We start from the raw sequence: 24,259 nt of genomic DNA on the forward strand, positions 1-24,259 counted from the left end.
AGGTGATCTCTCATCTTCCAGAAGGGGTTTGAGTATATAATGCCAACATTATAGTAAGGCCTATTCCCCTACTATTCAAAACCTCAGTATTTGATCATGCCTGTTTTGTCTTGTTTCTATTTGCTCACTCCTTGTGAGCAATGGATTATTTATTACTATTTGATGAGGGTGAATTTATCCTCTCAAGTTTGAAGGCCTGTGTACTTAAGACTGTTTGGGAAATATTTTGTTCCTGAAATGTGGAAGCTGGTGATATTTTTATAATAAATTTTTCTTTGCCTGATCTCAGACATTTAATATGTGTGTAAGATATGGCTTCACCCTTTCATTCTTTAAAAAAATACAGAATCACAAGAATGCTCACTTTATAAGAATATGAATAAAAAATTTATCTAGGTCTAGAGTTGTGGCTCAGTGGTGGAGTGCTCGCCTAGCACGTACAAGGCGTTGGGTTCCATCCTCAGCACCACATAAAAATAAATGAACAAAATAAGGGTATTGGATCCAACTACAACTAAAAATATATATATTTAAAAATTTTTATCTAGATCAGAAACATTTTAATAACTGAATATGCCAAAGAACACATGCATGATTCTACTTTATACGTCAAGGATATGTAATAGAAATCAGATGCAAAAGCTTCCTAAAAGGGATTTTAGATCAGTCAAATCCATAAGCCCCAGACTAAGAATTCTCTCACATATTTCTGGATGCATTCAGTTCTTGATGGGCATCTTGCCCAGCACATCTCATTTTCCTTTCAACCTAATCACTATCAGCTTGGCTTTCCACATTTGACTCTGCTTTTGAAAGCTCTGAGCTCATGTGACCATATCCTCATCTTTACAATGAAGAATGTCAATAACTTTACAGATCCTTTAGTTTCCAAAGCTTAAATTACCCATGTAATTAGATAAAGGTGGTAGAGGTTGATTTTTGAAGTTTCCAGATAAATTGCCTGTATTTCCACTTTGCCTAGAAGGACCTGCTCAAGGGCTGGGCACTTCTTCCTCATTATCATCTTGACACTGGTTTTAGAACATCCTTCTCCCTCTTCTCAGACATCTGGGGATGATTATTCACTCAGTGAAAAGTTATGGAGTCCCCACTCTGGACACCACTTTGCAGTCAAAGATGAATAAGATGGAATCCTAGCTCTCAATCAACAAAACACGTGAAAGAATAAAAACATGGCATGTTCCCTGACAGAGGAAAAAGTTGCAGAAGGAAGGATGGGAGAGAAACCTTCTGAATATGATCTTGGAAAACTTCATGAGGGATGTAGTATTTGAGTTGGGCCTTAAACAACTGGTTCAAAACAGAGACAGGGTGAGGGGCACATCTCAGTGGAAGGACTGGGATGAGAAAAGGATGCAGAAACAAAACTTAAAGGTGTGCCTAGGTATTGGCTGGAATTGCAATAGATCTCCTGCAGTGGCCATGGGAGATAACACTAATGTACAGAAGAACAACATGGGGCTTTGCACACAACTTGAAAGGAGGTGGATCTCACCCTTTAGGAATTTGGGTTGGCATGAGGCTTGAAACAGGGAGTGATATCTTCAAAGCAGCACTGTAAAAGGATTACACTGGAAGCAGATGTTAGGGAGAAGAGAGTTAGCAGAGAATGTGAACTAGGATATTATTGTGAAGGTCCTAGCAGGAGGTGTCAAAGGCTTGGGGTGGGACTGGTGACAATATGATAAAAAAGAAAGTGGCCATGGGAGGCCCACAACATGGCCACTGACTTTTCTGGGGAATGTGTCTGTGGAGGAGCAGTGGGGAGGAGGGGAAGGTATCAGAAATGAAGATCAGGTCTCTCACCTGAGTGACTCAGGACATGGTGGTTCTGGGTGAAGGAGAAAGTCTGAAATTGAGTGAAGTTTCTGTCCATGTCTCGTCTGAGGTTGCTGTGTGAGGGCTGGGTGAAATATCCTCTTGGCAGTTGGAAATGTGAGACTAGATTTCTAATGGAAGCTGAAGAGCAAAGATCTGAATCTGGTAATCATTCATCCAGCTAATCTACACTCCTGGTTCCAGAAACCAGTGGCTTGTTGTTGGGGCAACTAACCTCAGAGCAAAACCATCTTATGCCTACTTTCCTGATGAAGAATCTTCCTGAGGACTTTGATATTATCTAGTGAGCTAATGTCAGGAGGTATGCAAGTTCTGGTTCATCCTTGTTTTCCTGCCACACTGAGCAAAGTCCCACCCCCCCAGCCAACGACTTCCCGCTGTGAGCATTGTCATGCATTCCTTTGCCCATTAGTTTATTTTCTCCTGTTCTGATCTTCATTCATTCTCTTCAATGGAAATCTCTCCTAATAGTCCCCAATTATATTCAGGGCCTTTCCCCAGTCTCATCACTGATCTTAACCTACTTAACTGCTCACTTTCCTCATTATGTGGGATTCCAAGATAATGTCTCCTTAGCTCCTGCGTCTTGAATTCTTCCCACTGGATATGGTCCCTTTCATTAATATTGGGCCTTAGCTTGTCAAAACACACAGTGGACATGCATCAGCCCTGCTTATCCACATAACACCATTGTAACATCACATCTACCTGAATGAAACCCTCAGGTGCTACTCAACTAGCATTAAAACAAAACACATTATTTTCATCTCTGCCAGGAGTGAGGTGACTTCTTTGATTTCTGTATTCGTTTTCTCTACTCCCCTATCACAACAACAAATCATGAACTATTTCTAATTGCTACCTATATTTCTCCATCTTAATTGTGAAGATCAGGTTCAAAACCTTTTAAAATCTCTAGTTGCTCCAGCATCTTTCCACTGAAAGTCATATTTACATTGGTATCTTTGTTTACTTATGTATTTTTAAATTGGCACATGATCATTATACATATTCATAGGGCTTAGTGTGATATTTTGACACATGCTTACAATAGGCAATGCTCAAATCAGGGTTATTGCATATCCATCACCTCAAACATTAATCATTTCTCTGTGCTGGAAACATTCAAAATCCTCTCCTCTAGCTACTTTAAATATACAACTAGGTTATTGTTGACTGTATTCATCCTACTGTGCTATAGAATACGAGGACTTTATTTTGTTTTATTTTTGTGGCACTAGACTACTAGAGCTTAATCCTCTTATCTAACTGTGTTTTTCAAAATAAATTTTTAGTTGTAGATGGACACAATATCTTTATTTATTTTTATGTGGTGCTGAGAATTGAACCCAGTGCCCCACACATGAAAGGTGAGTGCTCTACCACTGAGCTCCAGATCCAGCCCCTAACTGTATTTTTTAGTTGTAGATGGACACAATACCTTTATTTTATTTATTTATTTTCATGCAGAGCTGAGGATTGAACTCAGTGCTTCGCAAGTGGTAGGCAAGCGCTCTACCACAGTGCCACAACCCCAGCCCCTCTAACTGAATTTTGATTCCCACTAACTAACCTTTCTGCATCCTCCTTCCCCCACCCTCCCCAGGCTCTGGTATCTACTCTTCTACTCTCTACTTCTATGGGATCAATTTTTTCAGATTCCATATATGAGTGAAGACACATGGTATTTGTGGAAGTCCTGTCTTCTTTCCAATTGTGTTTCTTGCTCTCCTTGGTTAATCAGCTCTGAATAGGTAAATTGCATGTCCCCAAGCACTCACAGTTCCCTTCCAGGCATCTCAAATAACTCCAAAGTCATAAATTAATTATCAGGATGTGGTAGGTGAGAATTATTATTCCCCTTACACACAAGGAAGAAGCTGCCCAGAGTAGACTGTGACTCACTCTACTCCCTGGATCTTTTTTAATGAATCATTCACAGTCAACCTGCCCTCGCTTCAAATCCTACAAAAATCATGACCTGGTTTAGTTTTTGTTCCCCAACCTTCCACCCCTGAGAAAGCATGACAACATTCAGCATGTTGTGAGGAAAGTGAGCAATTTGGTGTTGTGGTTTATGATGAAAAACCTATGGCTCTTAGTTTTTGGAGAACAGAAGAAACAGAGAGCTGTGGAAATTGTTGGTGGTTGAGTAGGAGAACATTCAAGCTCAGGAGATGGACTTTCAGGGAAGGTGTTGGCATGCAGGCCAACTTTGGGGACCTTCTTGTTGCTTTTATATGGTCCTCTGTAAGGACTTCTCCTCCTCCTCAGGTTCAAACCATAAGGTAAGACCCATACTTCTTGAAGTTTCCCTTGCTGTTGTCACTCAAAGGGTAGGATCACTTTGTCGCTATCATTTAACTGTCTCACCTATTTATACAATAACACCAAAATCATAATGTTCCTTCCATTTGGGCCCACCAACTAGAATATAAGCTTCACATGGGCAGAGACTGTGCTGTGTTCATCCTAATGTTCCAAACATTTAAACGAGTTTATCTAAAATGGAACAGAATATTTCTGAAGGTAGTGAGGCCTCCATTTCTATAGGCATTTAACCAGAAGCTGTTATTGGGGTTCTTTACCCATGTGACTCTGTCATCCTGGTATTTCAAACTTGCCTAATAGTTTACATGCTCTATTCAAAGTGGTTTACCAGTCCCAACGAGTTTAAAAATGTTTGCAACTAAACAGTGACTTCAAAATGAATAGGACCATTTATATAATGATTTGAATAATGATTAATCCTATAAATGATTAAATGTCTTTTCAGGACAAACGTCACATAATTACAAGCAGCAGTCTACTAATGTTTGTTGAACACCTACTCTGGGAACCAAAGGATGAAAGAGAGAGAGAGCCCTGTCTTCAGTAGCCTCCATTTCAGTGAGGAGGTTATCCCCATCATTGGGGTTCAGAACTCCCGGTATGGGTACACAGTTTCAGTTTCACATCTCTGCTCCTGCATAGAGGTTTTCTTTTTTTTTTTCTAAGAAGCCTAATTGAAAAAGCCCTCTTTGTAAACTAATATTACAAGAAAGGCTCTTTAACCCTTTGGTATCACTTTGGTATCCAAACTGTGATTGATCCCACTGGGAAATAAATGTCTATGGTTTAATAAAAGAGGACGAAGACAGAGGCCCACAAGGTCATTTCAGAACCAATCTGAACTTTCCGTGTTCTGAAATATATGTAAAGATATGCACACTCAACCCCCCCCACACACACACACACACTCTGACCCCACCAGTTTTGGGAAGTATAATTCAGGTTTGGGGTGTGCCAATCTTGTTTAGTCCTTCAGTAACTGTCACAAGAAATGCATACGGGGGTCCCCACGCAGACCCTGCTTTGCTAGATTAGAGTCTGTTTCTATTCAAATGGAATTTAGATTTAAACTGCAATTAGATTTGGGATTTACAGTCCTTCTACTTTCATTCATTTCATGGATTCCAGCCCTCTCCCAGCTCAATCCAATGCACTTCAGAGGGAATTACACGAGTCAGCCAGCCTGAGATGGGGGAGGCTGTGTGTGTTCCAACATCAGGTCCCCCTGGGAGAGCGCCCAGGGCAGGAGCAGGACATCCAGGCTGGGTTGTGTTAGCCTCGCCTCCCTCGCCTCGCCTGGCTTCAGGGATCCTTGGCGCTCACCGCAGCCCTCTCACGACTGCGAAGCGAATCCTGGCGTTTTCTTTTCTCCTATCTTTCCCACACTGGACCTTGCTCCCAGGAGGACTTTGCCTCCAGCACCCCAAGCTTTCTGGGCTCTGAGGCTTCCTCCGGGGCCAGCGAGAGTCAGTGCGGTGGCGGCGGCTTCTCTTCCATGGAAGGAAAAGTGAAAGCGGCTGCCGGCTGGGGGAGTGGGCGGCAGAACTCGCCGCATGGCTGCTGCTTCACCAGCCGCAGCGCCTGTCACCGAGCGGTGCAGATCCGGATCTCAACTTCCAGAGCAACTCCGCTGCCCTCACCCAGACACAGCTGCGACACGCCCTTAGGCTCAGGTCTCCAGTCCTGGGCTCTAGGCACCCGGGATGTCCACCCTCAGCTCTGCCAGACCACCCCACCTCCAGCTCAGCGCGCCGGCCCCCGGGTTGGCCCGCGGGTCTCTAGCTCCCTGGCTTCCGATCAGGACGCGCGCGCGAAAGGGAGTTCGGAGCCCCCAACTTCGGCTTCCCGGTTGACACGACGCCCACCCTGGAACACAGGCCCACCTCTGCCGGCCTCCAGCGGCGGTCCTTACAGGCAAGCAACAGGAAGATGAAATGCCTAGCGAGGGGTGCTGCCCTGGATTTGGAAAAATAGCCTCAGTTGCCTCGGGAGCGCCTGAATCCTCCAATCCGCACCCTCTGGCCAAATGATTTTCAGCCTGGGACGCGCCTTGGAGGAGGAGACCGGGCGCTGGATCCTGAGAAGAGGAACCAACATCGCTGAGTTGCTGGAGTGCAGCCGCGCGCCGCTGGCGGCAAGGGGCGGTGAGGCTCTGCGGCTCGGTGGGGCAGGGGGAACCGGCTCCTGCGCCTCTGCCTCCCGGAGAAAGATACACACACACACACACACACACACACACACACACACACACACACACTCACACACACACTGACAAGCAGTCTTCAGCTCCCCCACGCTGCAAGCCGGAACGCGGAGGTCAGAGTCACTCCTCTTTAAGGCAGTAGCTGAAATGCCGAGATGGTGGCAGATGTTGTGTCCTCACCTCCAAGGCTAGCACCTTCCCAGGAGACCCCCTGATCCCCCAGAGCAAGCTAGCTCTGGCTTCCAAGATTCCGCTCTTTGGGCAAGCAGTTCGAGCTGCAAGGGGGCGGGGATGAATACGGAGAGAGCTCTAAACCGCAAGTCCTTGCTCACCTCCCGCCCTACGGCGCAGAGAACTGGCCAGCCCCACTCTCCTCCAGCGCCCTACTAGGCTGCCAGGGCCGGGGAACGGGACCCTCAGGACATTCCAACTCTGGTAAGGGCGAAGAGGGGAGTGACAGCAGCAACCACTGCGCGCGTTGGCAAAGGCACTGAATCTCCGAATAGGCTAAACCGCGGGCGCGGAGGGGTGGAGGCAAGAGGGACGGAGGAGGAGTTGCCAGAGCTGAGAGGGATGACGTCCTCCAGAGCCTCAGGCTCGAAGGGACAGAAGATTCGTGTGCTAGCCTGGCCCCGCGCGCTGGCTCGGGGGTTCTCCCAGGCGCGGCGCCCGGCTGCGGCTGCGGCTCCAGCCCGGCGCACACGGGTAGGATCCCGGCTAGCTCTAGCCAGGGCGCAAGCCCTCCTGTCCCCTAAAACCACCGCTCCGTCAGCCCCTCGCCACGGGGTGCCCACCCACAAGACCTTGCCTATCCTGGGCAGGCCTAGGCAGGCAGCCCCCAGCCGGTCTGGCCTCGCCCCTTCCTTGCTGTCTTCCCCGTCGACCTCAAGCCAAGGGCAGGCGCCCGCTCCCCAGCCCCTACCCACGAGGTGAGCCGGCGCTCCCGGCCTGCGCCCTGCTACCAAGAAAGATGGGACATTGTAAAGGAAAGGCGCTCACCTGGGTCTCAGAAGCCTTCCTCTCCCTCTCTTCTCGGAGCCTATTCCCAGCCCCCAGACACAACCTTCCTTGGAGGGGGAAAAAAAGTAGCGCACGGGCAGAGAGAGGTAGCGCTGCTTACAAGTCCCTGCACAGCGGCTTTTTCCTTCGGATTCTCCTGGGTCCAGTCTTGGTCTTGGCGGCGGGAAAGGGCTCCCGGAGGCTAGAAGGGGCCGCCAGATCCTGGCTTCTCCCGCAGCGGTGGCCGCGGCCCCTCCAAGTTGCCACCTGCGGCGCGAGTCGGGCGCCTGTGACAGCCCGCGCGGTTCAGCCCGTGCGGGCCCGCCCTCCGGGTCCGCTCGTTGGTTGTGCCGGGAGATCGGGCGGTCCTTGCACTCGGCCCCGCCCCGCGCCCGCCCCGGAGTGGCGCGTTCCCTAGAGTGAGTCTCCTTCCTGGCCTCCCTGGGCTTTATAGCCAGCAGGCAATGCCATCTGGAGAGAATCAGACAGGGACACGCACACGCGCGCGCGCGCACACACACACACATTTGTGTAGCTAGGGGCTGGAGGAAAAAGAGTAAGTTTTAACAAATGTCTCTTCGTGTACTCTAAGGGGACTGGGCAACTTGGATTCTTTTGCTGGTATTGGGGATATGGGCTAGAAGGTGGTTTGGTTCCTTTAAGTTTCACCCACTCCACAATAAACGCTAAATATGATAAGCAGCATGGAGTCACCACTCTTCCCTCTCCTACCTACACTCTTCCACCTACACCACAGTAGTGGAGGATCCTTAGGTTCCAGCACTCACAAAGCCATCCCCACTTTTGCTCTCCAGGTTTCTAGGCCTGAAGACCAAAAGCTCATCCTCCACGTGCTTGCTTGATTCTGTGGCCTCCAGAGTCCAGGCCAAGAAAACTCCTGCCCATGCGTGTAAAAGACCTGTGCCCTTAGTGCTACTCTTGGGCCTTTTAAGTAAACCTTTTCCCTTCCACCTCTACCCCAAAGACCTGAGCAGGAGGAGTTCACTGTTCACTGCTTAATCTGCCTAAGGCATTCAGGTGCATTCTTTAGGCCCTCTGCCTCTTCTTGGCTCCTGAAGCTGTGCTTTCTGGAAAACAGATTCTGTAAAGCCTTCTGGAGGAGAAAAGCTATTTAAAACAAAACATCATCAGCAACAAAAAGCTATGACAAGCACCTGTGTGAAGAGCCATCCAATCAACCAGAAACATCTGACTCTGGGGAGTATCTATGTGAAAGTGGTACATTGCTAACTACCTATTAGTTTAGTAGCATTTCAAAATTAACTGCCCAAATAGCACCTTTTAAAGCCCATTAGGGAAATGTCTGTTTTGAGATAGAGGTGTGGTACTATTAAATGTGACCAGAATGTGCATGGTGCAAACCGGTGGCTAGCTGTGTTTTGTAGAATACTCAGTGAGGTGAGAGGTGAGGGAAAGTTCCTTGCTAAAGGAAATCAAAAGGTGGCTTTTTATAAAGCTGTTACCAGTCAAAAAGCCACTCCCTGTCAACTATTGCTAAGTAACTTGGAGTGTAGCTTTATAGCACCAGTTAACTGCATTTTAAGGTAAAGTTTTGTTCCATAAGATCCTATTATCTTGGGTCCACTTTGGGAATTGTAAGCAAACACCCTCCTCCTCCCATAACCAAGTGCTTACTGTCGCCTCTCGGCAGAGGCAAGCCAGTCCTCACCCTTCTTCTAGATCCTGAAAACTTGGGTAGCACGGTCCAGTGGCAAAACAGTCACAAGGAGAGATTGAGTGCTTGCTTAGTGAATTGCACTTTGACCTGAATTGAGTGAAATCATGAGTAGAATGAAGGTGTGGCTTGCTGGAGTCCGAGTTCAGGTTGATGTAATCCCTGGAGGAACAGTTGATAAAAATGATGGTGGAAGGAGGGTGCTAAAAGAGTAGTGATTGTGAAATCAGAGATGCATCTCATGTGTTGACAGGCAGGTGAGGCACAAGTGCACATGATGTGTTTCTTTCTGGGAGTACTAATTCCACTATAGAAGTGATGGGAAGCCCTTCAACAGGAAAATATCTTTCCTTGACGTTAGAGAAAGAGCTTCAAGACACATGTGAATGAGAAAGCGTGATGTAGGCAAGAGGAGGAGAAGAAGAAGAAATTAGAATAGAAAATCAGCGAGTTTATTGATGGTGGGAGCAATTAGCAGCTGTTGAACCCTGTGTGGCTCCAGATACTGAGAGAGACCATAGGAAATTGCTGGAATTTAGATGGACTAAGTGTAGAAGATGGGACTTGAAGTAGCACTTCTGGAGCCAGCAGACATGGTACTGAATCTGGTCTCCCACACCTCTGTATGTATTTTGCTAGATTTGCACCTAATACACATTATTAAGCTTCATTTTTTCTTATTTATGAAAAGGGGATAAGGATGCCTACAGTATAAAGCTGTGGTAAGGATCAACTGAGATAATACATCTGTGATACTCTTAGTAAGCATTCAATAAATAGTAGCTTTATTATGAACAGTGTTTTTAAAGGGGGCCAAAAGTCACTCATAGCTTCTGCTATTTGTTACCAATCAACAACTTTTACCCAGCACCCATCCTGCCTGTGCATTCCTTATGATGAAACCTCACTATCTTAAATGGTCCATTTCATCTTCCCAAGCTAAAAGCAAAACTCCCTATTTTTTCCCATTTTCCTTCCTTCCTTCCTTCTTTTTTTTTCTTTATTTTCTGTTTTTTTTTAATGGTTTCTATCCAAAGTGGTCATCCAAATATGAAACAACACTTCATGGGAAAGCCTTCCAAATTGTTTAAGACAAATAATAGATGCCATGGGTGAATTCTTGTGTTGGAGCTAAACAGGACCTGTCCCTTTGGCCTCAGATAATGGACTTTCACAATCTTTCACCATCTCTTACTCTTGGGACTGCCTCTGACCTCTTAGCAAAACACCTTTGTTCAACGTACTGTTGTTCATACAGACTGCACTTTTGTACACATTTTTAATGGGCCCTACATCTGGATACACCTTGGGTTGCCTGCTGACTACAACTCACAGATCTTTTGTACATTTGACATTATGTATACTATCTATCATATTATTTAGTATTATAGTCACATAGTTATACTATTTGCTTATAACTTTGGGGGTCCTTGTTTTGTCTTTCCATGTGTTTCTTCCTGTAAGAAGACAGAATTAGACTAAATGACCAATGAAGCCCCTTTTTAATAATTTATTTTCAAATAACTTCAAATTTACCAAAGTGGGGGGAAATAGTACAAATAAATGCTATTATGTCCTACTCCCCTGGTTTTATCAATTGTTATTATTTTTCATTTGCTATATCTCTGCATAGAAACATTAATTTATAGATACTCATGATTGATATTATTTTCCTAAACCATTTAAGAGCAAATGCAAACATGATGTTCCATTACCCTGAAGTATTCCAATATATACATTTTCCCCAAACCAGAGTGCCCTCTACATAAGTCCAATATGACATTGAGACCACACCATTAAATAATCCTTAAAATTGATTGAAAAATTTCCAGCTTTCCCCCAAATGTATTTTTATTCCTTTATGGTCCAAAATCTAACACAGGATCACGTATTGTATTTACTTGGCATGCTTCCTTATTCTCCTCTAATTTTCTTCTGTTGTTCAGTCTTTCTCTGTCTCACATGATTTGAAAAAGCGCATGTCCTCAACTTAGATCCACTTGATAGTTCTTTAATACCCTGGCTCAAACATAAAGAAATTTAAAAAAAAATCAAGTGGATCTAAGTTGAGGATATGTGCTTTTTATAACTATATATACATACATATATATGCGTACATATATATTCTATATACACACATATATGCTTAGGAATATGAAAGAAATGATACTATGCTGTTGATGGTGCATTAAGAGGTATTTAACTGTCCCACCATTAGGATGCTAACCTTTATCATCTGGATTGCTGGATCTGGGGATTCTCCATTATAATATCTCCATTTTCCATTCCACCATTTTGGTTCCACCATTTTGGAACCAATAAGCATTTTGAAGGACATACTCTGAGAGTACACACATATTCTATTCCCATTGAGTCTTCCCTCAGCCAGCCTTAGTGGGTATTAATGACTCCACTTTAATCAACCACCACTGTGATGGCTACCAAATAGCAATCTTTCATTTGCATCTTTTAAAAAAGTTTTGTGTGTATTAGTTGGGAGGGTTTTATAAAGATTTTTCCCTTCCCCACATTTATTTACTTATTCCAATATAGGCTTATGAATCTCAGTCCATTCTATGGGTTGTATTCCACTAATTTTATTATTTATTTTGTTATCCCAACTGATGTTGAGAGCCACAACCGAAGGGGCCCCAGCAAACTTCCAGCTGCCGGCTGATGATTGGCTCACAGCGGCCCAGCAACATCTAGCTGATTGGCTCCTCTGCGGTGATGCTCATTGGGCTGTTTCCCTGCCCTTTCAGACCATGGAGCTGCTCATTGGGGGACTTTTTTGGCTCCGCCCACGTGACCCAGCCAATTGGCCTCAAGAGCAGGAGGATTGTGGGAGGTGGAGAGAAGCTTGGGTGGGAGAGAGAGGCTTGTGGAAAGCCGGTGGTGGCAGTTGAGGCTCTGAGGGTTTTTCCTGAGAGGCTGTTTTGTTTGGCGTGTGTGGTTCTAAAAATAAAGTTAGTTTCTTTTGACAAGTGGCTCCTGATTGTGCCCAGCCAGACTGCGGCAGGTTGTATTCCACTAATTTTATTATTTATTTTGTTATCCCAATTGCCCTCCAGATTTTGCCAATGGATGTCTCGTTAAGCTGGATCTCTGACATGTCCCCATTGTTCTTTGAATACCCTTTTACTTTCTTGCACCCAAGATACTCTAGGCTCATCTTGTCCTTTCCCTGCCCCAAACCTGGAATCAGCCCATTCTCCAAGGAGACGTGGTTCTTCTAGTGGATGACGACATTTTTAAATGAGCTCTGGCTCATGCTACTGGCTTGTGATGAACTGTAGGCTTTCTCAGTAGACAGAGGTGAGGAAGAAATTATGAAGTTTCACACACAACCACACATACACATTTATATTTATTTCTTTATGTGTACCTATACCTAGGCATCTTTATCTGTACATATTCATTTGTAAATATGTGTCTATCTTTCTATCGTGAATTTACACCAATTCTGCCAATTCTAAGCTGACAAACTGGGCTTCTTTCTAGCATCCCTCCTTTCTGTATTTGTAAATCTCTTCTCTAAGAGAGAAACCTGACTCCCATTGTTCTCAGTATATCCACTTATTTGTTCCATCTGGCCTTATGGCTCTTCCAACCATGTCAGCCACCTCCTTGCTCTTTTACAAGCTGCTACCTCCTTAGGGCTCTCATTTCCTGGGCCCCTGGCTCCCCCACAGTCTCGTCAACCAGTACCCTTGGTTCCTGGTCTTGCTGCTACCTCCTCAGCTCCTGACCATACCTTGTCAGTAAAATGACTCTCCTGTTCTTGCAGTTGTTCAGATCAAAATCCTCAAGTCGCCTTTGATCACATCCTAGACCAAATCTGTAGCAGATTCTGTTTCTCTACCTTCAGATAGGTCCAAAATTCACCTCCATCTCACTACCTCCTGCCCCCCACCCTGATCAACAATACCTCTTGTCTTGACTACTGTTCCCCTGCATCAGCCCTTCCTCTCCAGGAAACTGTTGTCAGACCCATAAGCCCAAATAACACTTCCAAAATATAAATTATCATTCTACTTCCTCGCTCCATGGCTTCTACCTTCTTCACATAAAAAGACTCAATCCCATCAGATCTGCTCCATTTTCCCCAATGCTTCCTTTGTCCTTCCTTCCCTCCTCTTTGTGCCTCTCCAGGCACATTGGCTTCCAAGCCCTGACTTCTCCATGGACCACTTCCCCAGGTCATCACATAGCTCCTTTCCATACCATTTCCAGGTCTTTTCTCACATGTGCCTGCCTCAGTGAAATCTCTGGACACCGTATTTAAAGTTGTACTCCCTCTTTTGAACCCACCTTCTCTCCTTCACCTGCTTGACTCTTCTCTATAGGATTTATTACTATCTAACATATTACACATTGTGTTTACCTAGTTACACTTGCAGCTTCTCCTCCCCTGCCTTTATATTTAAACTCCATGAAAAGGCAGATCTTACCTGTGTTGTTTATTGCTAAACCCCAGTGTTTATAGCAGTCCCTGATACACAAGGGATCCTCAATAAATACTGTTAAATGAATGGCTGAAATTACAGAAACACATCAATATATTTAAGAGTGTCTATAGATACACCCATATGCTAAGTGGTTGCCAATGTGACTTGAGGAATTGAAACCAAATAGTGTTCATGCAAGAGTTTCACAGGGATGAAGCCTATATACACTAAGCCAGTGTAGTAAAAGGCTGTAAAAATGTAAAACAGAAAAAAAGAAAAGAGAAAGATTACATGTTGATGAATATGAACCAAAGTAGGTAACCTGGCAGTAGACGATATTAACTAAGTATCAGACCAAAAGATTAAATTATATACTACCAGGCATTAAAATTAAAAGTCCTTAAAATATTTTCAAAGAGAGTCTCTGGGATTATGTATTCTGTTAAAAGGCTTTAGATACATTTTTCTCATGTGAAAACAGAAGCCTCTTAGAGCAGAAATGACTCAATAAGAGAGCTCAGGAGAGACCAAATCTAGTACCCTTACCCCGCCTTTTTTATGTGACCACTCAGTCCACGAGGGAAATAAAGTCCCTTTTTGTATTATTAATGTCCAGTTTGGTCTTTTATCAGCCAAAATCCCTGAGAAAACATTTCCACAAAATGAATTGGAAACTTGTACACGAATTTTAGGATTGATTAGTCATCAGATTCTTAATGTACCTTATTCTGCATACTTTAGAAGACTCTGAGTGCACATCTGAGAACTGTTTAGGAAGCAAATTTCACTGAGGCCAGTACTACAATTATTTAATGATTGTGCTTGGTGACTGCACACAACGTAGAGCAATTTACAATTAAAATTGCAAAGTTCATTATTTTCACTTTCCCAAAGTTCCCTCATCCCAAGTATACAGACATATATATATATTTCAACCAAGCATAGTGATTCAAACAAAAGATATAACTCTGATAGAAATTTTAGGTATTCTAACAAAGGTTTCCAGCACATCCTTAATGGGATGATCAGATGGTTGGAAAGAGGATTATTTCTCTTAAATTAGCATGCAGCCTTCAAAATGAATTTTGGACTCTGCAAAAATAGCTATCTGGTTTATGCATTAAGCATCTTTTGAAAGGAAGACCTTTCCATGTTTTCTCAAAGGAGCCATCATTGCTAACTCAATGGCTGGCAAAACTCATCGATGGCATCCTGTGCCTACCCATGCGCAACCTGGAGACTTGCCTTCACAGCATAAATCTCTTCCCTCTGATGCCGTGGTTCTGCTGCTGAAAACTTCAAAATGTTAAGCAAAAGTCGCATAAAGTTATGACTTGCAAAATATCCCCAAAGTTCTTCTCTTTGCTGCTCCTTTATTAACTGTGTGGTCTCAGCTTACCCTCTCTGAATCCCTGTGCTCTTAAATAATTTGAGAATGGCATTTTGTACCTCATAGAATAGATAGGAGTAAATCAAATAATTAGGTGAAAGGACTTTGAAAACTATTCATTTCATCGTCTTCCTCCTTCTCAAGCTAATTATATTGAATAATGGCAGAAGTTTTGAAATACTGTAAATGGTAAACCTGTCTCAAATGGTTGTGTGTGAAACTTTATCATTCTTTCTCACCTCTGTCTCTAATAGCCCACCCTGCTTCTCTCTCTCTCTCTCTCTCTCTCTCTCTCTCTCTCTCTCTCAGATGATCCTATCCCACTTCCTGAAGTCTTACTTTCATTCTTAAGACTAATGAATGCTCAGTGATTCCTCTGACCTCCAGAACTCATTAGTTTCAGCCTGGTATGCATGAACTAGCATTCGAGTAATTTTTTTAAAAATCATCTCTAAATTAAAATTTAAAAATTTAACCAAGTTGCCAATGACAGAAAGTTCCAGAGTAAGCCCTGCCCTTTGCAGCAAAATATCAAACAGCAGCGACTGATCAATAAGCCTTTCACATAATTGCAGATCGTAAAGTTGCTGTAAAGATTCAGTGCTTGGTGTTTCTCCTTCTTTGCATCCCAGCCTGTGAAAAGGGCACTCCAGGAGATGGAAACCTGTGAGGTTCTTTTCTGATCCCAAGCAACAACGCATGCAAACTCAGCAATAAGTTGAAGTTAATTATCTGAAAAGTGAATTCTTTGCCAACTTTTGCAAAGCAAATAGTTTTCAAGATACAAGATAAGACTGGTTTAAAGATGGCAACTGTCGACATCCGTATCATCTTAAGCAGTGCTGAGGTTTAATCTGAATTTTACTTCCTTTAAAAAAAATCACAGCCACCCTCTTTGGCCTCCCAAATCCAAGTATTGTGACTGACTAGTGATATTTATTTTCTTTAACAAAGATTTAGTTAATTTTTATTCTATGAGATCACAAATTATCTTTCTGTCAGCTGAAAACTAGGTCCAGAAGCCCAGTTTGTAAAGGAGCCAAACACTTTCTTCAATGAATTTGGGCTATTTGGGCATAAACCTCCTCTGTTTTTTCTAAAAACAATGGATAATTGTTGTGGTCTTTATTGTACTCAGGGTTTAAGTTCAGGGTCACCAGTGACTCAAAGAACTGTCTTTGCTGAAAAATAGCAAGAGGTTTCTCTTCCAGTAAATGACGTCCCTGCAGGCACACAACTATTCTATACCAGAGCAAATAACTGTTTGGTTCCCAGTATTCACTGGTCTTAGTATTGCTTCAGGCTTTAATGTCATGCACTAATAGGGACCCACCAAAATCCAATGGTACCTGCTTATGTGTGGTCAGATCTCAACCTTGAGTGTTTCCAGAAATCTCTTTCTATTTTTTTTTAAATTATTTTTCTATTGGTGACCCCTGAGTTTATATGTGGTGGCAGGGTCTTAAATTTCCTTTAACTGTTATTATGTTTAGAGAAGAGGAGAAGAGGAAAAGTTCATTTAAACAGACAGAGCCAGAAAAGGAGCTTTTTGTGGTTGTTGTTGTTGAATAGACATTTTGAAGATCTAAAATAGACTTTCTAGCCAGGCACGGTGGTGCATACCTGTAAACCTGTCAGTTTGGGAAGCTGAGGCAAGAGGATTCCAAGTTCAAGGCCAGCCTGAGGAACTTATGGAGGCCCTAAATGATTTAGTGAGACCCTGTCTCAAAACAAAACAAAACAAAAATTTTAAAAAGGGATGGGGTTGTGGCTCAATGGCTAATCACCCCTGGGTTCAATTCCTGATACTAAAAGATAAAACAATACATAAAATGGACATTCTAGAGGATGCATCTTTATAAGGCTCTCATGAAATTGTTAGGGGGAGGTACTTCAGGCCAAAGCAAATGACTAGCCAATGTCATCAGTGACAGAATTCTATAATTGTGACTACAGGGTACCTAGTCAGTCTGTTTAGTTAGGTTTGGCCTAACTAAACCTCATGTTTACAATCTTACTCGGCTTAATGCAGTCAGTTGTTTTAGGTGGTGAGATTGTCCTGTCCTTAAGAGTCAGAGGTTGATGTACAATTTTTTTGCCAGACCTAGGGCATTATGAGGATGGATTGTCAGAGGCCTGTACACAGATGTCTAACTATGTATGAAGGATTTCTTTAGAACTCAGAGAAACCACGTAATGAATAGCTTCCTAAGTAGATACTGTAAAAGTGATGTTCTATAGGGCAAGATTTGCCTAGAGAACTAACTGTTCAATCATCAGATTTTTTAAGCAAATTTGTTAACGTTCTCCTATTTCTCATATCATTGATCAATAAATTGGATGACGCTTGTTTTCCAAAGAGAAGGCAGTCTTTAAAATTGCTAAGAAAAGGATGCATCTGCCAGAGTTTCAACTTTTAAACCTGTGTTTCTGTGCAGATAGCAAAGATTCCTGCAGGATTTCGAGTCCCCAGAGGCTTGTCAGATTTTATCAGATCTGCCTTCAGATTATACCTTGAACGGGCCACTTCTTCCTGCACTGTAATTTCCAAATCTCTGTGTATCTGGCCTGAGCTATCAGTAGCCTCCCAACTTTTCTCCCAGCCTGGTTGCCCTCTGGCTCATTCTCCACATTCCAGCCATACAGGTCCCTCCTTTGCTTAATACTTTTCAATGACTGTTCTTTTTGTCAGAGATAAAAAATTTTAAATGCTGAATAGCCTCCTAGCAACCCGGCAGCTCTATTTTCTCTCACCTGGTGTGACCCCCAGAAAGGCCTCATTTTGTGTTCAGTGATTACAAAGAGCTCTTTCCTACCCCCAAGGGATTCTCTCAGGCTTTTTTTTTTTTTTTTTTTTTTAAACCTGCCTGGGACCCTTTTCCCATGTCTCCATTCTGCTAGGGCTTGTTTCATCCCTGAAGGCTCAAATGAAGATTCCCTTTCTCAAAGAGATCTTGCTTGCTTTCTCCTTTCACCTCTCAATGTAAATTAGATGCCACATGACATTCTCTATATTCCCCCCACCCCGCTGGGATTGTTCAGTATTGGCTGATCTATGATATTTCCTGCCAACACAGCAAGTTCCTTGAAGACAGGGACTGTGAGAGTTTGTTCTCCTCTTTATCTACAACAGGTAGACCATCCTGTACCTAGAGAGAACATATTCTGTCATTGTTGATCACCACAGCTCTAGAACTGGACCACCTGGGTTAAATTCTAGCTCTTTCTGAGCAGGGCTAAGTAATTTAACAACTCTGCATTATCAGTAAAGAGCACCACTCAAGTCCCTAAGCCATTGGATTTCCTTTTCTGTCAAGTGGGGAAAATGGCAGGTCTCCATACTGGGAAATTGTGAGGCTTCCCTGAGTTAATGTCAGGTGCTCAGGAAAGTTCTAGGCATGTGAAACACAAATGCTAGCTATTATTTTCGTAGGCAATCTTTCAATCAATAAGAATTTTTTAAATAAAAAGTATGAATTCTTATTACTTTGTTCACAGATTTCCTCCTCATTTTGGGTAATTCTTCCTTAATTTACATGACAGGATATAGAGAAAATAAAATTCTGCTTAAAACCATCAACCAAGAATTAAAATTTTCCTTTCATCAAGAAAGATAAGACAACCTCAAAACATACCAGATCTGCAATTGCACCCACTCCCTTCTTTGTTTTTCTATCATAGTCCTAGCCAAAAATGATGGCTCCCTACCATTCCAAACGTGACACATTTTTGGATGGAAATGAAAATGGAAATAGAGCCTAAAATATTCCTGTTAATTGAGAGTAGAGATATTTTGTTTTTTCTCCAGGTATTTTTTTCTATCATTAAGATGAATTTATTAGGAGCATTGCTATACAGAAAAGTCAGTGGAAGAATTGCCAGCTTTTTTTTTTTTTTTTTTTTTTACCTAGGGTAAAGAAAAACTGACTAATGTAGTGTTAGCTACCTATATTTTGGTTCTCTCTCTCTCTCTCTCTCTCTCTCTTGAAATGAATAAATACATTGCATGAATGGAGTTTGGTATCTACTCAAGTCTCACCTCTTCTGGTTGCAATACCTCTTTTTAAGCTCTGTGCACATTGGTGGTTATTTTCTAAAACGAACCCATCATTCACCATTACATATTTTTCATTTTTACAGTTCACAAGATTTGGAAAACCCATTGTGACCCCATTGTGACCCTTGCTCCAAGGTATCCTGTCATGCTTGAATGACTTTGCTAAAAATATATTGACAGCCATAATTTGGAAATATAATTATTTACCTTAGAATTGGGCAAAGTAACTGAGAATTTTTGTAATAGCATTATACCATATTCTGGAGGGTTGTCTGCTTTGTTTGTTTCTTATTAAAGTATACATATGCAGGTGTAGACTTCACTCTGATCATTAAAAAAAAATCCATGCTTTATAATGCCAAGTTTACAATTTCTCTTGGGGCATGAGTTAGTTGCCTGCTTTACCGGGTTTTGAAAAGGCTTTTGTACATAAAATTACACCTTAATTTAGTGAATCAAACCCATACCTATTTTAGTAAGAAAATTGGAACATAATTAATGTCCTAAGCAGTTGGCTGGTTTATCCTTGGCAGCCTAAATTTAGATGTATAGAACCACTTTATATTAAAGGCCATTTTATTTGCTAAGTTTCATTTCTCGTTTAAAATAAGGCCTGTATCTTTCCATGGCTTCCCACTCCCCAATCTCCAGATTATCCCACTTTAAAAATATGCTATTTTAAAATTTTGACAATCTTATGTATATTTTTTGAGGTACAAAAAAAGCATTTCATTGTATATATTGCTTGGTAACCTTATTATTTTCACTCAATAAGTATTGTAGAAATCTTACTATTCAAAACGTAAAATTTTTACTTACAAAAAACAGAGGTTACATTCTATGTTTCATAGGTAAGGTTCATATTTCAGCCTCATGTGCTGAAATATGTTCTCTGCAAGCTAATATTTAGATATGAGTCGAAGCAATCTAAACAGCCACTGCTCCAGTGTTGCTATCAAATATCAAAGCTAAGTACTAGTCTTACAAAATGTGAGGTTTTGCAAATAGCTCCTCTATAAATGAAGGGTAGTCCAGGGTGCAAAAGTCTACCATTCATTATTTGATCATTTTTACAACAACTACAGATAGAGCAATTAATCTAATCTTCATGTTCAAAGTACAGATGTCTATCCATTTTATTGCCCAAGTATGGATTCCTGCTTGCTGAGATGACGTCATATTAAATGTTGTTGGGCACATGCTGCCTGCTTAACCCTAGGAATTGTGATTTAGGCAGCTCAAATCAGGTTTAGAGTGCTTTCATTTGCTGCAGCTTAAGCTTTTTAATTATGGTATAATACATATTTTCATATGTGGCATAATATACACACTTTTATTGTGGTGTAATACACATAACATAAAATTTACCTTCTTAACCATTATACGTATACATGTAGCTCAGTTGCTGTACATTCACATTGTTGCATAATGATTGCTTGAGACATTTTGAGCCATCAGTAAACCCACAGAAAGATATAGGCCTTCTTTGGGTGCCCTTCTTTCTCCAGCAGTGATTTGATGAGAACACACACCTAACCAGAAGCACTTGGAAGTTTTGGTACTTGAAATTTAATTCCACATCAAACGCTTCCTAATGTTGTCTGATGACTGTTTGGAGCAATTGTGAGTTTGTCAGAGTTTCCTTAGAAGTATAGGACTTTGTAGAAAGCTGCTAGTATTACGAACGTGGATCAATACCAGGCAATACATTTTGCAGAACTTGACCTTTAGAAATAGACACTTCATTCCTCTTTTAATGTCCCAAAGTCCCAAAGCAGTGGACATTTGTGCTACTTCTTATTTTATGAGATAATTGAAACTGTGGGGACAAATATAGCCACCAAATGCAGTATTGTTATGCTTATACTCAGAATAACAAAGCAGACTGCTTTCGCAAGACATACAATGAGGCAACTTAGTTTGAACTCAATCACTTGTAGGAGAGCCATCCCTGACAAGATTGAACAGGTGGGCTCTCTCAAAGCTATCATGCCTCCACATCTGTCACTCTGATGCAAAGAAGAGCCTGTGCCAGGCAGGCATGTCTTTTATTTCTGATTTCTTTTCTGTACTCTTCAAAGAACATAAGCAGGCACTTTGAATTTGCCCAGCATGCCCCAGGTGTCTCTCTAGGTACTTGTGCATGACCAAAAGAACCAGGTGGGAAACTCAGCAATACGGAGACCGATTTTCTTTTGGATTCTGCATTTGAATTCCTCATGTAGATCTAGTCATTTTTGCTGAGTGTTAGCTCTGAATGAGTGTTCATATCATGAATAGACCATTGCTCTTTTGCTTCTATCTCTTCTTCTTGCTTCTGTGTGTGTGTGCAGAGAGTTTCCCAGATGTGCATCCCCCACTGATGTGCTCAGAGTAGTCTACGGAAAAACTGGAGCTCAGAACAGGTATCTTCCTATTACATTTTGTACCATCCTTACCCTGCTAATGAGGTGCCTTCTTTCTGGATAGTTCATGAAGTACCATTTCCAAATGAGCAAATGTGTCTTGGAACACCAGCTAACCCTCTTTTTGTTTTTATGATCTTTGTCTTCTCTGCTATGATCTGAATGTCTATCCCCCTTCACTCACATGCTGAGATCAAGGTAGAAGTACTAGGAGGTGGGGCCCTTGGGAAATGATTAGGTAATGAAAGCTGAACCCTCTTGACTGGGCTTAGTGTCCTTAGAAAAAAGACCTGGGGGAGCTTCTTCACCCCATCTGCCATGCAAGGACACATAGAGGATGCCATCTATGAAAAATGTCCTCAACAGACACTAAGTTTGCTGGTGTTTTGATCTTGGACTTCCCAGCCTCCCAAACTGTAAAAAACAGTTCTTTTTCATTCCTTATAAGCTGCCCAGTTTGTTGTGTTTTGTTATAAAGACAGACTCTTAATATATTATTGGGGACCCTAAAGAGCTTCTGAATATGTGGATTATATCAAAATTTATTATCTTTGAGAGTAAAAGTAAGAAATTTTAAAATATCAGAATGTAAGGTGTCAGAGCAATGACATCATTACATGCCATATAACCTCTGGAAATTTCACTGTGTGCTCATAAAAGAATAAGAATAATAAAGATAATCATGTCCTAATTCTACTGGGAAATAGTTTTCACTTTGCTGGCCATCTGAAAGGGAATCAGCAAATGATAAGCATTCCTAGGACTGTGTTTTGAGACCGTGTTTTTATTCTCCCAGAATAAATCCTCATTTATTTTTAGTTCTTAATTATTCTTTAAAACATTACTATTTCACAGAATTCAAAGGACACATTTTAGGAAAAGATATTTGGTAACATTCTACTTGACTTGAAGTGTAGGTGGGAAAGGTGCTTAGAAAAGGAAGTTCCCCCCCCCCCCTTAAGATACTTTTCTCAGAGTTAGAGTGTCTATTTTTTCCCACCTCCCACATCTCACAAAGTTAGTACTTTGTCAAAACTGGAGTCTTCAGTTGCAGTTAAAGAACTCTGGTATAGAAATAGCAGATGAAAGTGTAGGTAAAGCTCAATTTCTTTTTTTCTGTCATTGTGTTGAAGTTTAGTTAATGGACTTTGTGGGTATTTGAGTCCAATATTTGACATGCAATCTAAATAAGGAGAAAGCATTTCTCCCTCGGACATTAATTCTGTAGGGGACATGGGAAGAGGGGACATTGATGGCATTTCAGGAAAATGACATAAGAGATGCTTGCTGCTGGAGATTTCACAGAGAAGCCACAGGGAAACAGAAAGGACTAACAGTAACAACTATAGCAAAATTCACAGGAAAGCTGGTGGATTTAGGAGCCAGAGGGATTGGGCTAGCATATGGCAGGGGGAAAGTCTGTAGATCTCTATTTATACACAGTGAATGCACAAAAATTAGTAGCCACTTCATGCTATCAGCAAGAAGCAGCCTTGTGAAGGGTGAAAGAAAGAGTTTAGAGGTCAAACTGTCATGACCACCATTCACTGTGTAAATCTGGGCCAGTTGCTTCATCCCTGGGAACATGTTTTCTCTTCTGGGGAATAGTATTCAAATACTTGCTTTGCCGGTGACTGCAAAGAGTAGAGATAATGGTTTCTGCACAATGCTAGTTGCTTAATAAGTGATAGCAGGGAAGATAGGATGGAAATAAAAGGTCACATAGTCACATGGTGATAATGGTGATAACGGCAACTATTTGTGTGCTCTGCTTTTCACAGACCTCCAGAAGTGTAAGGGCACCAGGTCCTCAACTGGATTTGACCTGCAGATGCCTTAGCATGACCTTGGACTGGAGGTTAAACTAGGAAGGCTCCCATGTTTGAATGGTTTCAAGACAAATTCTCTAAGGTCCAGGAGAGAAACTTCTTCTTGGCCAGACTCTGTTTCCCCAAATGATATGCAAGACCACAGTATCAGTCAGTGACATTCTTTCACCAAGATTTCAGTATAAGTATTCACTACCTTCCACTGAAAAGAGAGCAGGCCATTCCTCTGGCAATTTCCATCAAGGACTATGGAAAACAAGTCTTGTCAATGAGTTTTATCCCCCTTACCAGCATTATTGCACGTCTAAGCTAGGGTGTTAATATTTCAGATGAGTCACTCATGGCAGTGGCTAGACATTTTCTCATTATTTATTAAGAATGGTGTGATTTCCCATTTCCTACCCATCTTCCCTCCCTTGCTTTGAACCCTTTGTAACTATCCAATTTGTCAGCATTGGCAAATTTCACTTATGTGCTACTTTCTCCACCTCCCAATCATTAATGAAGGTGTAAAACACTGGGGGGGGGGGGAGAACAGAAAGAAATGAGACATGTTTCAGGAGTTTTTAATAACCTATGAGTCTATCCAAAGATGTGAAAATGACATTTAAGATAAGGGGGGGGGGGGGAAAGCACAACCTGGTAATGGGATTCTTTGTACTTGCTAACCAAAGTTATTATTCTGAGCAGTGAAGGACTCAACCTTTTTTTTAGAGAGAAGAAATGGCTCTTACACACTATATTGTTTTTAAGACATTGGTCAGGTACATAGATGTCACCTTTCATTTGGTAGGTGCTTTAGGGAATACCACCTTACTTTCAGGTACTCCAGGGATATCTAGGCAGGGTGTAAAGAGAGGCAGGGGAGAAGGGCAGAAACTGAAAAAGTCACACTGAGACTTGTTGACATAATTTATTCTCTCTTGGGCTGCAAATCCGAATGTTCTGGAAATCCCCAGTTTCATAAGAACTGGCTAAGTGACACAGGACACTGGGTTTCCTTGGAATTGAGATGAACCTCAACCACCACCAGTCTGTTCA

At 42.1% G+C, this 24,259-nt stretch overlaps 1 protein-coding gene across 2 annotated transcripts in view; it reads right to left on the reverse strand.

Moving 5' to 3' along the window:
* The window catches only part of Epb41l3 (erythrocyte membrane protein band 4.1 like 3), a 227,351-nt gene extending 219,668 nt beyond the window's left edge, over window positions 1–7,683 (reverse strand). For both annotated transcript variants that reach the window (XM_058586428.1, XM_058586427.1), the window contains exon 1: window positions 7,394–7,683. The gene's annotated coding sequence lies outside the window, so the exon portion shown is untranslated. The remainder of the gene's footprint in view (window positions 1–7,393) is intronic.
* Window positions 7,684–24,259: the final 16,576 nt, after the last annotated feature.

The sequence above is a fragment of the Marmota monax genome, unplaced genomic scaffold, assembly GCF_021218885.2.
Source record: "Marmota monax isolate L192 unplaced genomic scaffold, Marmota_monax_Labrador192_F-V1.1 WCK01_AAM20220418_F8-fsc00103, whole genome shotgun sequence".
NCBI lineage: Eukaryota > Metazoa > Chordata > Mammalia > Rodentia > Sciuridae > Marmota > Marmota monax.